Source organism: Dromaius novaehollandiae, chromosome 1, assembly GCF_036370855.1.
Source record: "Dromaius novaehollandiae isolate bDroNov1 chromosome 1, bDroNov1.hap1, whole genome shotgun sequence".
NCBI classification, from domain to species: domain Eukaryota; kingdom Metazoa; phylum Chordata; class Aves; order Casuariiformes; family Dromaiidae; genus Dromaius; species Dromaius novaehollandiae.
Window position 1 is genome coordinate 32,767,215 of NC_088098.1, and position 12,653 is coordinate 32,779,867.

Below are 12,653 nucleotides of genomic sequence, written 5' to 3' on the forward strand. Positions count from 1 at the left end.
AAAATGCTACCCCATGGTGTTCATTTACCTTCTGATCATTACTCATATTGACACAATCCATAGTTAACATTAAAACAGGGCATATAGAACTGGTTGGAAAAACCTCAAATGCTTGAGTTTTCGTTGTAGAATCTATAACAGAGTTTCATTAAATGATGTGTGGGTAGTGGATAACAGATTTTTAAACTGCATCATAAAAGAAGAGATGGGCATGCATATAAGATTATTCTAAATTGACCATAGCACATTCCTGAACTTTGCTGATCTATTTGTAAACTCATTGAATGCACTACATAGGTGATTATTTGCTGCACTGAGGTGAAAGTTACATTTTAAATACAATTTAACAGGAGAGAAAGGGAATAGCATGTGCTGGCTCAGAGATGACATCCCAAATACAGCAGGGAAATGTGAAAGAAAATGTGTAAGCACTTGTGTGCAAAGAAGGAAAGGCACATGAAAAAAAAAGGAACTGGAAGGAAGCAGTCGCACATTCATAGCATCACACAGCTCTGTACCACTCCATTCTCAAATGACTTTCCCTATCCCACTTAATTTTAAGCATAAAATCTCAATGACAACACCAAAACTGGTGTCACATCCCCTGAACACCCTTTTCTGTACACAAGCTCACTTCATCTTATTAACTGCTAATACTTTACACTAAAACAGAATACAAAACAATTATTGCACAACCTGAACATGGTAGAAGATAAACAACTTAGTCCAAGATACTTAAATAGAATTCTAAATTGTCCCTAAGATTTTTGAAGGACTTCTCTATTATCTTCAATCACACTGCTAGAAGTGAGGTGGGCTGCACTCTCTTAACTCAATAACCAAAAAGATGCGTATCCAGAAGCAGTGTAAACTGATTTGTGTGTTTCTTCACAGAAATAAATTCTTAAATAAATATCAAATTATTTGTGTGCTAATTCTGCTCACAGTCAATGTGAAGAGGCAGATTTGACAGGGGTCAAGTCACTGGCTAATCTACAGAATAGTCGTACATGGGACCATAAACAATAGCAGAGCAATGAGGAGAGAAGGAATATTTCCATCCAGCTATACCATCTCTTTCTCTGGTGAGGTTGTGCTATGTTCTACACCAAACATCTGCTCTCTGAAATGTAAAATTCCATTGTGGAAGGCTTTTAGGAAAAGTAACCACGTGGGGGAAATACTGGCAGGTGCAGGTCAAAGCAGTGGAAAGCATCCACAAGTGATTGACTGAAACCTAGTCTCAGTTCCCTGTTTGTGTCAGAGAAGGGACACTACGCTTTCTTTACCATAAGAGCTAGTCAGGGACTTTTGGACAAGACATTCAAAAGAAAAAAATCAGTTTGTCAAAAGCAAAAGTGTGCAGCAGATTTCTAAAAAAACTTTTTGATTAAGTTCCAAAAAAAGGGAATTTCTGTTTAAAAATATTTAATCACCACAGAAAAGCTAGTACTTGGAGATGAGGGGCCCAAAATCAAGTCAAAATCTGTACAAAATGTGAACTAACCCTTTAAACCATATTCTTCTGTTCTGGGAGTGAAAGAAGAGATCATATTTCTACTTCTGACCAGAAATTCTACCCTAGTTTTGAGAAACTTTCCCAATGACAGTTTTTGAAAAACTATCAAGAGGAAGCAAGCTCAGGAAGCGTGGGCTAGATGAGCAGACATTGAGGTGGATTGTGAACTGGCTGAAAGGCAGAGCTCAGAGGGTTGTGATCAGTGGTGCAAAGTCTAGTTAGAGGCCTGTAGCTAGCAGTATACCTCAGGGGTCAATACTGGGTCCAGTATGACTCAACTTATTCATCAACGACCTGGATGAGAGTGCACCCTCAGCAAGTTTGCTGATGATACAAAACTGGAAGGAGTGGCTGACACACCAGAGGGCTGTGCTGCCATTCAGAGGGACCTCAGCAGGCTGGAGAGATGGGCAGAGAGGAACCTCATGAAGTTCAACAAAGGGAAGTGCAGAGTCCTGAACCTAGGGATGAATAACCCCATGCAACAGTACAGGCCAGGGGGACTGACCTGCTGGAAAGCAGCTCTGTGGAGAAAGACTTGGGAGTCCTGGTGGACAACAAGTTGACCATGAGCCAGCAATGTGCCCTTGTGGCCAAGAAGGCCAATGGTATCCTGGGCTGCATTAGGAAGAACTTTGCCAGCAGGTCAAGGGAGGTGATCCTTACCCTCTACTCAGCCCTGGTGAGGCCACATCTGGAGTACTGTGACCAGTTCTGGGCTCCCCAATACAAGAGAGACATGGAGCTCCTGGAGCAAGTGCAGCAAAGGGCTATGAAGATGATGAAGGGACTGGAGCACCTCTCCTATAAGGAAAGGCTGGGAGAGTTGGGACTGTTCAGGCTGGAGAAGAGAAGACTGAGAGGGGATCTTTTCAACATATATAAGTATCTGAAGGGAGGTGTCAAGCGGATGGATCCAGACTCTTTTCAGTGGTGCCCAGCATAGGACAAGAGGCAACAGGCACAAACTGAAACACAGGAAGTTCTGTCTGAACATGAGAAAAAAGCTTCTTTCCCATGAGCATAACAGAGCACTGGAACGGGTTACCCAGAGAGGTTGTGGAGTCCCCATCCTTGGAGATATTCAAAAGCTGTCTGGACACAGTTCTGGGCAACGTTCTCCAGGTAACCCTGCTTGAGCAGGAGGCTTGGACTAGATGATCTCCAGAGGTTGCTTCCAACCTCAACCATTCTGTGATTCTGTGATTTTCTAACAGAGTAAGATCAAGCATAGCTTCGTCAAGTGTAGCTTGAACATAGCTGGCTATCAGCTCAGTCTTTAGGACTCACTCTCAGAGAGAAGAAATTTTATTCCACAAAATGAACGTAAAAGAACTGAGGCCTGACCATTTCTCACCAGGTGAGATCCTTGTTTTCCAGGCAACTTTACTAAACAGCACACAGACAAGCAATAAGAAGAAATAAAAACTTGTGAAGGAGTTTCAGAAGGACTTCCATTTTTACTATGGCCTACCTTTTTTTTGTTTCTTCTGTGGACATAGAGAAGGGCCTAGGACATTCATAAAGGTTTTTAGTTGCTCAAATTTAGGCATGTGATGCAGCCAGTCCACAGTGACTCCTCTATTTAGTATGACTCAGATTTAATAATTAATTTAGATTTAGAATTAATTAACTAATTAAGCATTAGATTAATTTAGAAATCCAACATGTGAAAAACAAGGTTCAGGGCAACAACTCCTCATTCAAACACTTTATTTCACTTAATTATTTTCTATTGAATTATATTTCCTGTCTGGGAAGACAGAACAGGTTTTACAATATCAAGCAATGCACATGAAGTAATTCCAGAGATAGTTTGGCTGAAATGAATAGCACAATAACCAAAACCTAATTCACAGATGAATTCTTCGACCAGGTTCATCAGAGTGAAATCTCTGCCTTGTGTTATGATTTATTCCACATGCATTTTTATTGGAGATACCTACAGAAATTTGAAAGGAAAAAGAAATCAGCAGAGGGATATTTGTAAGGATAATAGCTTCTACCTTTTTATGTTTCTGTGTTCAAGGTGATAAGTATGAGCCTTCCTGGAAAAAGATTTGCTACTGCCACTGAATGTCCCTCATAGGTGTGTACATTGGCTTAATGCCTGACCAACACACTTTTAAAAATTCCTACTAAAAAAGCAGATTTTGTGTGATCCAGTGATATTAGGGTTTTGCACATGAGGCTTATATACATCAGGAGTACACTACTGATAGCAATAATACTGCACCATGATATTACGGAGACGATAGAACAACCAGAGTATGGCTAAAGCTTCAACTATGGCTTCTATGGCAGCAACAGTTCACCTCAGTCTGTTTGCAAACTGCCTTGAAAAGCTGACACACAGAACTGTTGCCAGATAAAGGTTCAGATTATCTCAGTATTGACAAAATATTTTCAGAGTACACAGCTCATGGGAGTTAAAAATTCAGTGTCTTGCTGCAAGAAAGCAATCTGAGGACCAGCACTTTCAAATTTATGAAATGGAGATTTTCTTGTTGCTTACACATTTTAAATGGATGTATTTCTTCAGCACTGGCACAGAATGACCCCGCTTGTTTCTTCTTTTCTCTGCTTTGACAGACTCCACTTAGCCTGACACAACGGGTAGGCAGCTGCATTCATTCATAAAGTAAAGCTCAGAGGAGAAGTCAGAACAAACCTTTAGTCACTGCCTCTGTCTGCCAGCGAAGCTGTTTCCTGGGAGCAGCACAGCAAGCAGGAGATAAACAAGATACAACCTCATGCCATTATACAGTGCACCAGTATGGGGCTCTGGTAACAATTTTAAAGTGTTATTTTGAATTTTTGAAAGAGGCCAAATTCAGTGATCCGTTCAAGACTAAGGAACAAAAAGAGTCTTCTACATATGAGCTAGTAGTGTGGAAAATCATTATATATCTTGTATTTATTTATGAGGAATAAGGATCCATCTTCCTTATGTACTCTATAAAATGAGCTGTAGTGTTTGCTTGCTAGTCACAGTAGCTCCATAATGAGTTGAATAAGTATTGTATCACCCTGTTATTTAAATAGATATTATACTGTAGTATTAAGTTCAACATCAGAAAATGATATTTGCATTCAGTTTTATCTGTATCTCTATCTGTTACATCTCCACATGATTTGGCACATATATTAGAGCATCCTGTGATTATTGCCAAGAACATGTTTCACACAAAAATGTAAGTTGAAGGAATGAATTAGACAAGGCCACTTAAATTTGGCTCTATTTATATTTGAAGTGCGCTGATGTACAGTCCTGGATGTCGGCTAAAACTCTTGGAAGAAGTAGTGTTGTCAGCTGTGTGATGATGGCAAGCTGTCCTATTTACACTAGAAAATAATTTGGGCTTCATATTAACATATTAGAGGGAATTTCTTGCTTATAAAAATGAAAGACTAGTACTATTGGCTTGAGAAGCGTATGCAGGCTCTCAGCAAATCTACTACAACTCAACCAAAGCTGCAGCAGTCCGGATACATTGACCATCACATCGCAGGAACTAGACATGAGATTTTAAATGAAAATGTTGATTAGAAAAGCATTGTTCCTCTCTGCTCAGGAAGTAGCTTTTGAAGTTAATGCCCCATAAGATGTAATTCTGATGGAATAGCCATCTCTAGTTCTAATTCTTATTGAACAGATCTCAATTAAATTTTAGATGACATCATAACAAACGAGACCTTTTGCTGGCTTACCCCCAAGAAGTCAAAATGCTAGCTGTTCTGACTGTCTCTGCAAAGGCTGGGAGGAGAATAGTGTCTGATTAATTTGCCTGAGCAGAGTGCTAGTAGCTACAATCCTTCAGCTTTGGAAAGGCCGGAAAAAACATACCCTTTACGGAAAATAAATGCAAGGAGAAAACAAAAGGTGGTGAAAAATGTCAACATACAGAATCCAAAAGTGAAAAAGAGTTCAAGAAAAATGACAAGTAAAAATATTCTTTCATGGAAAGACTGAAGCCAAAAAAATTAATTAAATTAATTAAAAAGCAGATGATAGAATTAGAAAGCATGACAGACAGCGACAGGGTATGCATGCTGACTTTAGATCAAAATGCCTTAAGCTATCCCAGCATACTTTGGAATATATTGGAAAAAATGTGTTCTTCTTTCAGCTGCTGAAAAATATCCACATTCACGATCTGGTTAACTGTTTGCCAGGGTTGCAAGTACAAATCTAAGAAATGTTAAGTCGGGAATTAAAATAAACCATACACAAATTCTATAGGCATTTTTCTTGCTTGAGGCTTTAAGTCTCACAGCATAACTGCCTTTCAGTATAAAAAAAACCCATTATGTACAGTGTTAAATACAGGATCCAGAAATAATAGTTCCATATAAGGGTCCTTCTGTAAATTGAAAATCCCTTTCAAACGAGATGGCAAAAGCATGCCAGAAAGCATGTGGTGAAAGGAGGGCAAGAGAGGCTGAAAGTTTTCCCTGCAGGTGATTGCAAACTGTACCCTACTAAAATGTGAATTTCATTAGTAATTAAGTCTTCATCTCATGTTCCCTGCACAGCACTTATCACATTTCAGGAACAAGTTTTTAAAGATTTTGGCATCATTTTTTTATTAGATCCCAATTCAGCCATGTATTAAACCACATGCTTCCAAGATTGCTTGTTTGGGGATTTAAGGCACAGGAGAAAATATTTAGCATTTCTCACATAAAATTTCACCATCACCTCTTCTAAAGGTTTTCTACCACATGAGCCTCCAAGGAGACTGACTCATCTGAAATCAATGCTATATAATGCTCAACAAGTTTGCAAAAAATTGCTCTGTATAATATAATACAAAAGAAATCAAAGTTTTATTTTATTTTCTGAATAAGAGCAAAGGTACAGATTTGCAATCTGAGAAGTTAATGATGTGTACAATAAGAGGTACCCAACATTGTCTTTTAAAAACTGTGTTTCCTTCAATTTATATACATCAACATGAAAATTGTTAAAAAATCATTCAGATTAGGCACTAGATATATGAAAAGAACAGCTGCTAGATGCTTTCATTGTTGGGAATAAATAACATCTTGTCCAGATATTCTTTCACTGGGTATCAGCTGACTCCTTTACATCATTTGATATTTGATCGACAGCAAGCACTGGCATATTACAGAAGAACTCAGGCAGAGCTGTACTCCCATCCCACATCTGATTTCTGATAGTGCCACCTACATAGTGAAGTTGATTAGAAAGAATATTGTCCAGGGTGCTGCGGGAGTGATTGTCTTAGGAAAACAGCAGGCACCAAGGTCCCCTCAAACTGTCTAGTCAAATCTAGAAAACTACAAGAGAAAAGAGAGACAGAGAAAAGAAGAAATGTAAAGAAATAAGGAAGATACACAACATAAACATATCTATAATGTATAGTATCATTAATCTGCAAGGGTTGTGTAAATCATGTGTCTCAATGCATGCTGCATAAATACATGTATTTTTTAGACAAGAAAGGGATAGCTCATGTAAATACAAACAACATTCACTTTATCTCTCATCATTAGAAATGACATCAGAGATGTCAAATGTAAGACCATCCATTTTCTTGAATCTTGATATGAACAATAAGAACTCTGTTCTTCCTTAGTTTTGAAAACCATATGGTTTTAAAATAATATTAGGATTTTTATGAAGCCTTAAGATTTCAAATTCTACCATTCATTTTCTCATTAAACTGTATTTTAATCTGTGCAGAGCTGAACAGTTATTGAGACAATTTGCGGAGTAAACGGCTAGATAACATAGACTATTACCCTTAATATTTAATTAAGATTTTGAAACTATTTAAGGTTTTGGGGCCAAGAAAAGAGTGGAATATCACTAGGAAGATTGATGGGACAAGATTTTGTTCAACAGGAAAAGTAGAGAGACAGAATGTTGCCTTGAAAACTAAAGTCATGTTAAATGATATACAGTAACATGCTATTATGCAGTATTATATATGAGGGTCAATAATTTTTTTTTTATCTAATGGTATATTTCAATAAGGGAGGCAAAGTTAATATGGAGAAATAATATATTTTATTAGACCATCTATGCTAATCAGAAAAAAAGGAAAAGCTTTGAGGCTGAATCCCTTCAAATAAATCATCTTGGCTAGCACACATGAAATGCACACATACACATGCATGCACAAATATATTCAAGCTGTTGACTAGGCAGCGTACTGTTTCCAGTTTTTTTAAAAATGCCAGGTCTACTTCTTCTCAGTACTTTTCCACCTGTTTTGCAACACACAGATTTCCACAGGATGAAATCTGTTAGCTTCTATACAAATAAAATGAAGCAATAGCTCTGAGATGGGGTGAAAGAACAGCTTTTGCCTCTTATACTAAGCACAGGGAATGACTTCCAGTAGTTCATGGTGGATGACATCAGCTGAGTCCTACCATGGTAGTTCAAAAAAGCTGAAAAATAGTGTTCCTTGACTCCATCTACCAAAAAATATAATCAGTCCAACTTTTTTTTAAAGACATTTCTTCTAACAAGGAGCAGTATCTGTGCATTCCAAAGTGAAAAATAAAGTCTAATAGTAAAAACAATAACAACAACAGAAAAAAACTGTGGAGCCATTTCTCATTATAATGAAATGCCTGTGTAAAACTTGGAAAGTCTACTTGATTTTACTGGCTTCCACTTCAGTGGATATCCCCAAAAGTCTCCAAGAATCACTTACTGACAAGGTTACAGACATAGAACTCCTACACTGTTCTAGGGAGTGCAACATGGACAACTGAAGGTTGTCACCCTGAACACAATTCCATCTCCCGGAAGCAGTTTTGGAATAATGATATGGCTGCAACCTAGGAAACGCCAAAATACCAAGGCATGAAGTTGGACCATATTAAAAATCCACATGATAAAAGGAAAGCAGACAACAAAATCAGGTTCTGTTACTCCTAAGAAGATGTTGGCCCACTGAAGAACATGAACTTTTGATTTTCCAGGATTAAGCAAGTAGAAAGAGCTAAATACAGGAGTTAGAGTGGGATCCCTGAGAAGGAATTTGCTGGGGCTAGAACAGAAAAAGGCACCTGGATTCCTGAAGGCATTTTACAGATCATGCAGTAGGCTCAGAAATGTTGAGAAATAATTCCCAAGGGAGGGAATTATTTGTCCATCTCTAGGATGACGATTTTATAAAGCCATCTTTAGAAACTACATTTATTACTTCAAACACACAACTTTAAACAATAACTGAAATCTCCATCATACTCAGGGTCTGAGCTTTGGTTACTGGAGCAACTAAAGACACCAGCACTGATCTGTGGAGGCGAGGGAAGCTGAGTCACAGGAGGCCCACTCCCTGCCAGGACATCAGAAAGGCCAGGATGAATGCCAAATGGGCTGAAGCAGAGATGGTGGACGTAGCCTGAATGCACCCTCGAGGTGCTGATAGGAGTATGGGACGAACCCAGCTCCATGGTGAGCACTCTCAAAGGTAAACTCTTGTAAAGAGGTGGTGACACAGAGATACAGGCAATGACAAAATTAATCATTCTGAACAAGTCTTACATCATTCCTAAATCTGATTGGTGAAGTTAAGACATCATAAAGCTACTTTGGATTTTTAAAAATATGTGGTAACCATCCTTAGAAAACAAAAACCCTTAACTGTCTCTCCTGTTGCCTATCCAGAAATGCAGGCACATAAATCAGGATTCATATTAGGAATTTACCAGTTTTGACACATGAAAGTGGGATGATTTCAGATTTTTAGGATAAAAACATTAAACTTCTGTTATCGACTATCTGTATTTACTGCAATAATGTGAGCTTCAGAGATTTTATAATCTTTTTTGTTTAACTTCGGCTTAAAACAATACAAAATAGGGCAACATGAGATGAGTGAGAAGTAATACTTCATCTCATTTGCAAATACAGAAAAAGATAGAGCTTCTTAGCAGGGTCAACAATCTGCCTCATACATTTACTTCAGCTGATAAAAGGGAACTTCCCTTGTGGAATTCTATTAACCCCTTTACCAACCTGCCAGTAATGTCATTCTCCAGATACCCGTTTTTACTTGCTTATAGGCTGCACAGTGTATTTGGGTCTGTGCCAATTAAATACAACAGCTCTGCTGGTTCAGCCAGTTTAAAGGATCTGCATACCACATGCATGAAATTTCAATAAGTTGTCATAAAAAAAGTCTTCAATGTTCAAAAAATTTGCTTTTCAATGTAAAAACATATCAAATAGGAAAACATAGATTTGATACATAGCACTTTCACATTTGTACATACATAGCAATTTATGCATACTGCAAATATAAGGATGTCTTCACACATAAATAGGAAGAATTTCATGCTAAAATTTCTACTTAGTTATTGGGATCCTTACTTTGCCAACAATTGCAAAACATGATTCACTATGAATCACGTTTCATTACTACTTCAGCCTTATACCGTTATCCAAATATATTGAATAGATGGAAACTAAGTGAATAGGGGATTTTTTTATCTTTTGACTGCGAATTTAAATTTGTTATGTTAATGGTGGATTTAATATATTTTTAATCTAATTTTCTTATTTTTATTTTGAAAAGGGTAAAAGGTGTATTTAAGGTGAATACTTGCATTGAACTCTGAAGAGATCTGAAATGATGAGGGGAACACTCTCATTTTTGCAATTGTTGATTCCAGTAAGAAAAAACACTTCTTCAGCATAACTTTAAGGTCTAGATTCATCTCACCTAGCCTTGGTCATCCAAAGGTTAAGCATCCTGGTGTTCAAGCTACCCCAACAGTCAATGGAGAGAGAGAGCACACCCATAGTCATCCATGGATAGCCATCTATGTAATATTTACTCATGTTATACCTCCTTATCAAGGTCCTTAGCTACCTCAGGAAGACAGTCTATTTGTTTGATGGCAAATCAGGAGTAACACCCCACTGAATGTGTAGTAGTTCAGTTAGGCTGAATACCAGTACCCAGTACATAATGAGATGTATTGATACTGTCAACTTTCAGAGTCAAATGTACACATCTCGAATCACTCCATCCTCCAGATGGGCCTACATATCTTAATTTACTGTATTGAGAATTTAAGCTTCTATGGTGGGGTTCCGTCACTTTAGCCATTTATCAAAGAAAAATAAGCACCACAAAAGTATAGTTTATTTCACTTATCCTAGGAATCAGCATTCTCTAGAGGTATCTGTCTCTCTCTTCATTAGCAAGGGCATCTACATTATTAGATTAGAGGCCTAAATTTCACACAGGTAAAGCTAAATTGGAAGAATTCCAACTGAAGCATTTTGCCAATTAGGATAAAAATTCATTGTTCTCTAGGATAAACAGTAGATTTGATAAAGCAATTCTTTGGTACAGCAGGAAAATGAATGAATCATTAATGTGCCAAATATGACACTCTACAGTAAAGGTGAAAAGACCAAAATTAAAAATGTAGGATGCAACAAAAATGATGGAGCCTTAATTAAAGACTGGTAATTTTTACACACAGATTTTTCCCTCTTCATAATATCAAAAACCTAATAAAATATTGATGATAATTTATTATAGCAGTTTGCTATGTTAGCTTAAAAAAAAAGATCACTGCTTCACTAACATTCTGTCCATGAAATTTATTTTGGCTGTAACTTTGCCAGGTTTGATAGAAAGAATGTGTACTGAGTCATATTTACTTGGGATTTACTTTACATGAAACAGCAGAAACTCTTCCCAGCAAGAGCTAAAAGAAAGACATCAGTTCTGAATTTTATTGTGATTAACTATTCAGCTTTCACTTAGAAGTCCATCTAAGCCTCTCCTCAGCAAACCAGTACAGTGAAATCTGTGAGGACTGAAAAAGTGCCCTAACTTTGAAAGCCAGGCTATTCTTACCCTGGTGAATTAATTCAGAGTCATATCATACAGCTTCCACAAAACAGGCAGTGAGTAGCAGTATAGTTCAGAGCTGATAGCTGCTTGCTAACTGTCTGGAAAGGAAACTTTCTTATTTGGAAGAAAGATCAAGTGAATAATAGTAGAAAGAAAGGAAGAAATAAGAAAAGGAAATTTTAGTGAAATCTGAAATTTTATTATCATTGTAATTCTTTACTTAACTCATTCCAGGTAAATATGTAAAATGGATGCCTGACCAAAAATGAACAATTTAGATTTAAAAAGTTTGAAGATGTTGTTTTCTGACATTTTTAAAAAGCTTAATTATGATCCATGTGCTTGTGATTCAGCAGGGAAGCACGGCCAACAGAAGACTCCATCTATACTCAATAAAGCTAATTTCAGGGGGTCAAACAAACTACCTACTGCTCATCTATGAATGAGAAAAATACAGTGCCCACAACACTCACAAAGTCTCCCTGACTAACTGGTTTCCCAAACAACGTGTTGTTTGGAAAGTACAGTTAGGTATTTGCATGTGTTATGAGAAGTCTCTTGGAGGACTCTCATGTGTTTCTTACACTTTCTAAAATGCCAAACAGCGTATGCATCTTCATATTGGGCCCCCAGCTCAAACTCTTTGGCTCTTTTTCTCTTTCCTTTTTCTCTCATCCACCCTTCTCCTTAAGCGATCTGCTTACTGCTGCTGTCTACCTTCACAACAACCCTTTGAATCTCATATCAGTCCTTTTACTAACCTTCCATCTTTCCTACTACTGTCTTCGCAATGGAGATGTGAACATCCTCTCAGAAGAGCCAGTGAGTCACAGCCTGGGATCTGGGTAACCAAACTGCTCATCACCTTGGGCTGTGAGTGAGCCAAGAATTTCTGTGTTGTCAGGATATCAGAAGGTTGGTAGCCTTGCAATTACTGCTAGATAAAAGAGGATTAGCAAGCAGTGTTATTATAAATTCAAGAAGATGAAGATCCTGTTTTTGAAGACCCAGGACAATCACTTTACCCCACCCCATCATAACTGCCACTTGTTTAGATATCCACACCTTCAGTCCCAGGATCAGCAGCAGAGTGTGCTCTCCTGCACTTATCCGCAATCCACTTTCCTCAGAAGAAACCTAGAAGGGCGCATTTAAGGACACATCCAGTGTCTCTGCACAGGAAGGTGTCTCTGTCTCTCCATGGGATCTGTAGCACAACCTCTAGAGCAATAAGCAGTAAGGAAAGCAATAGGCATCAACATGTCGCAATTCTC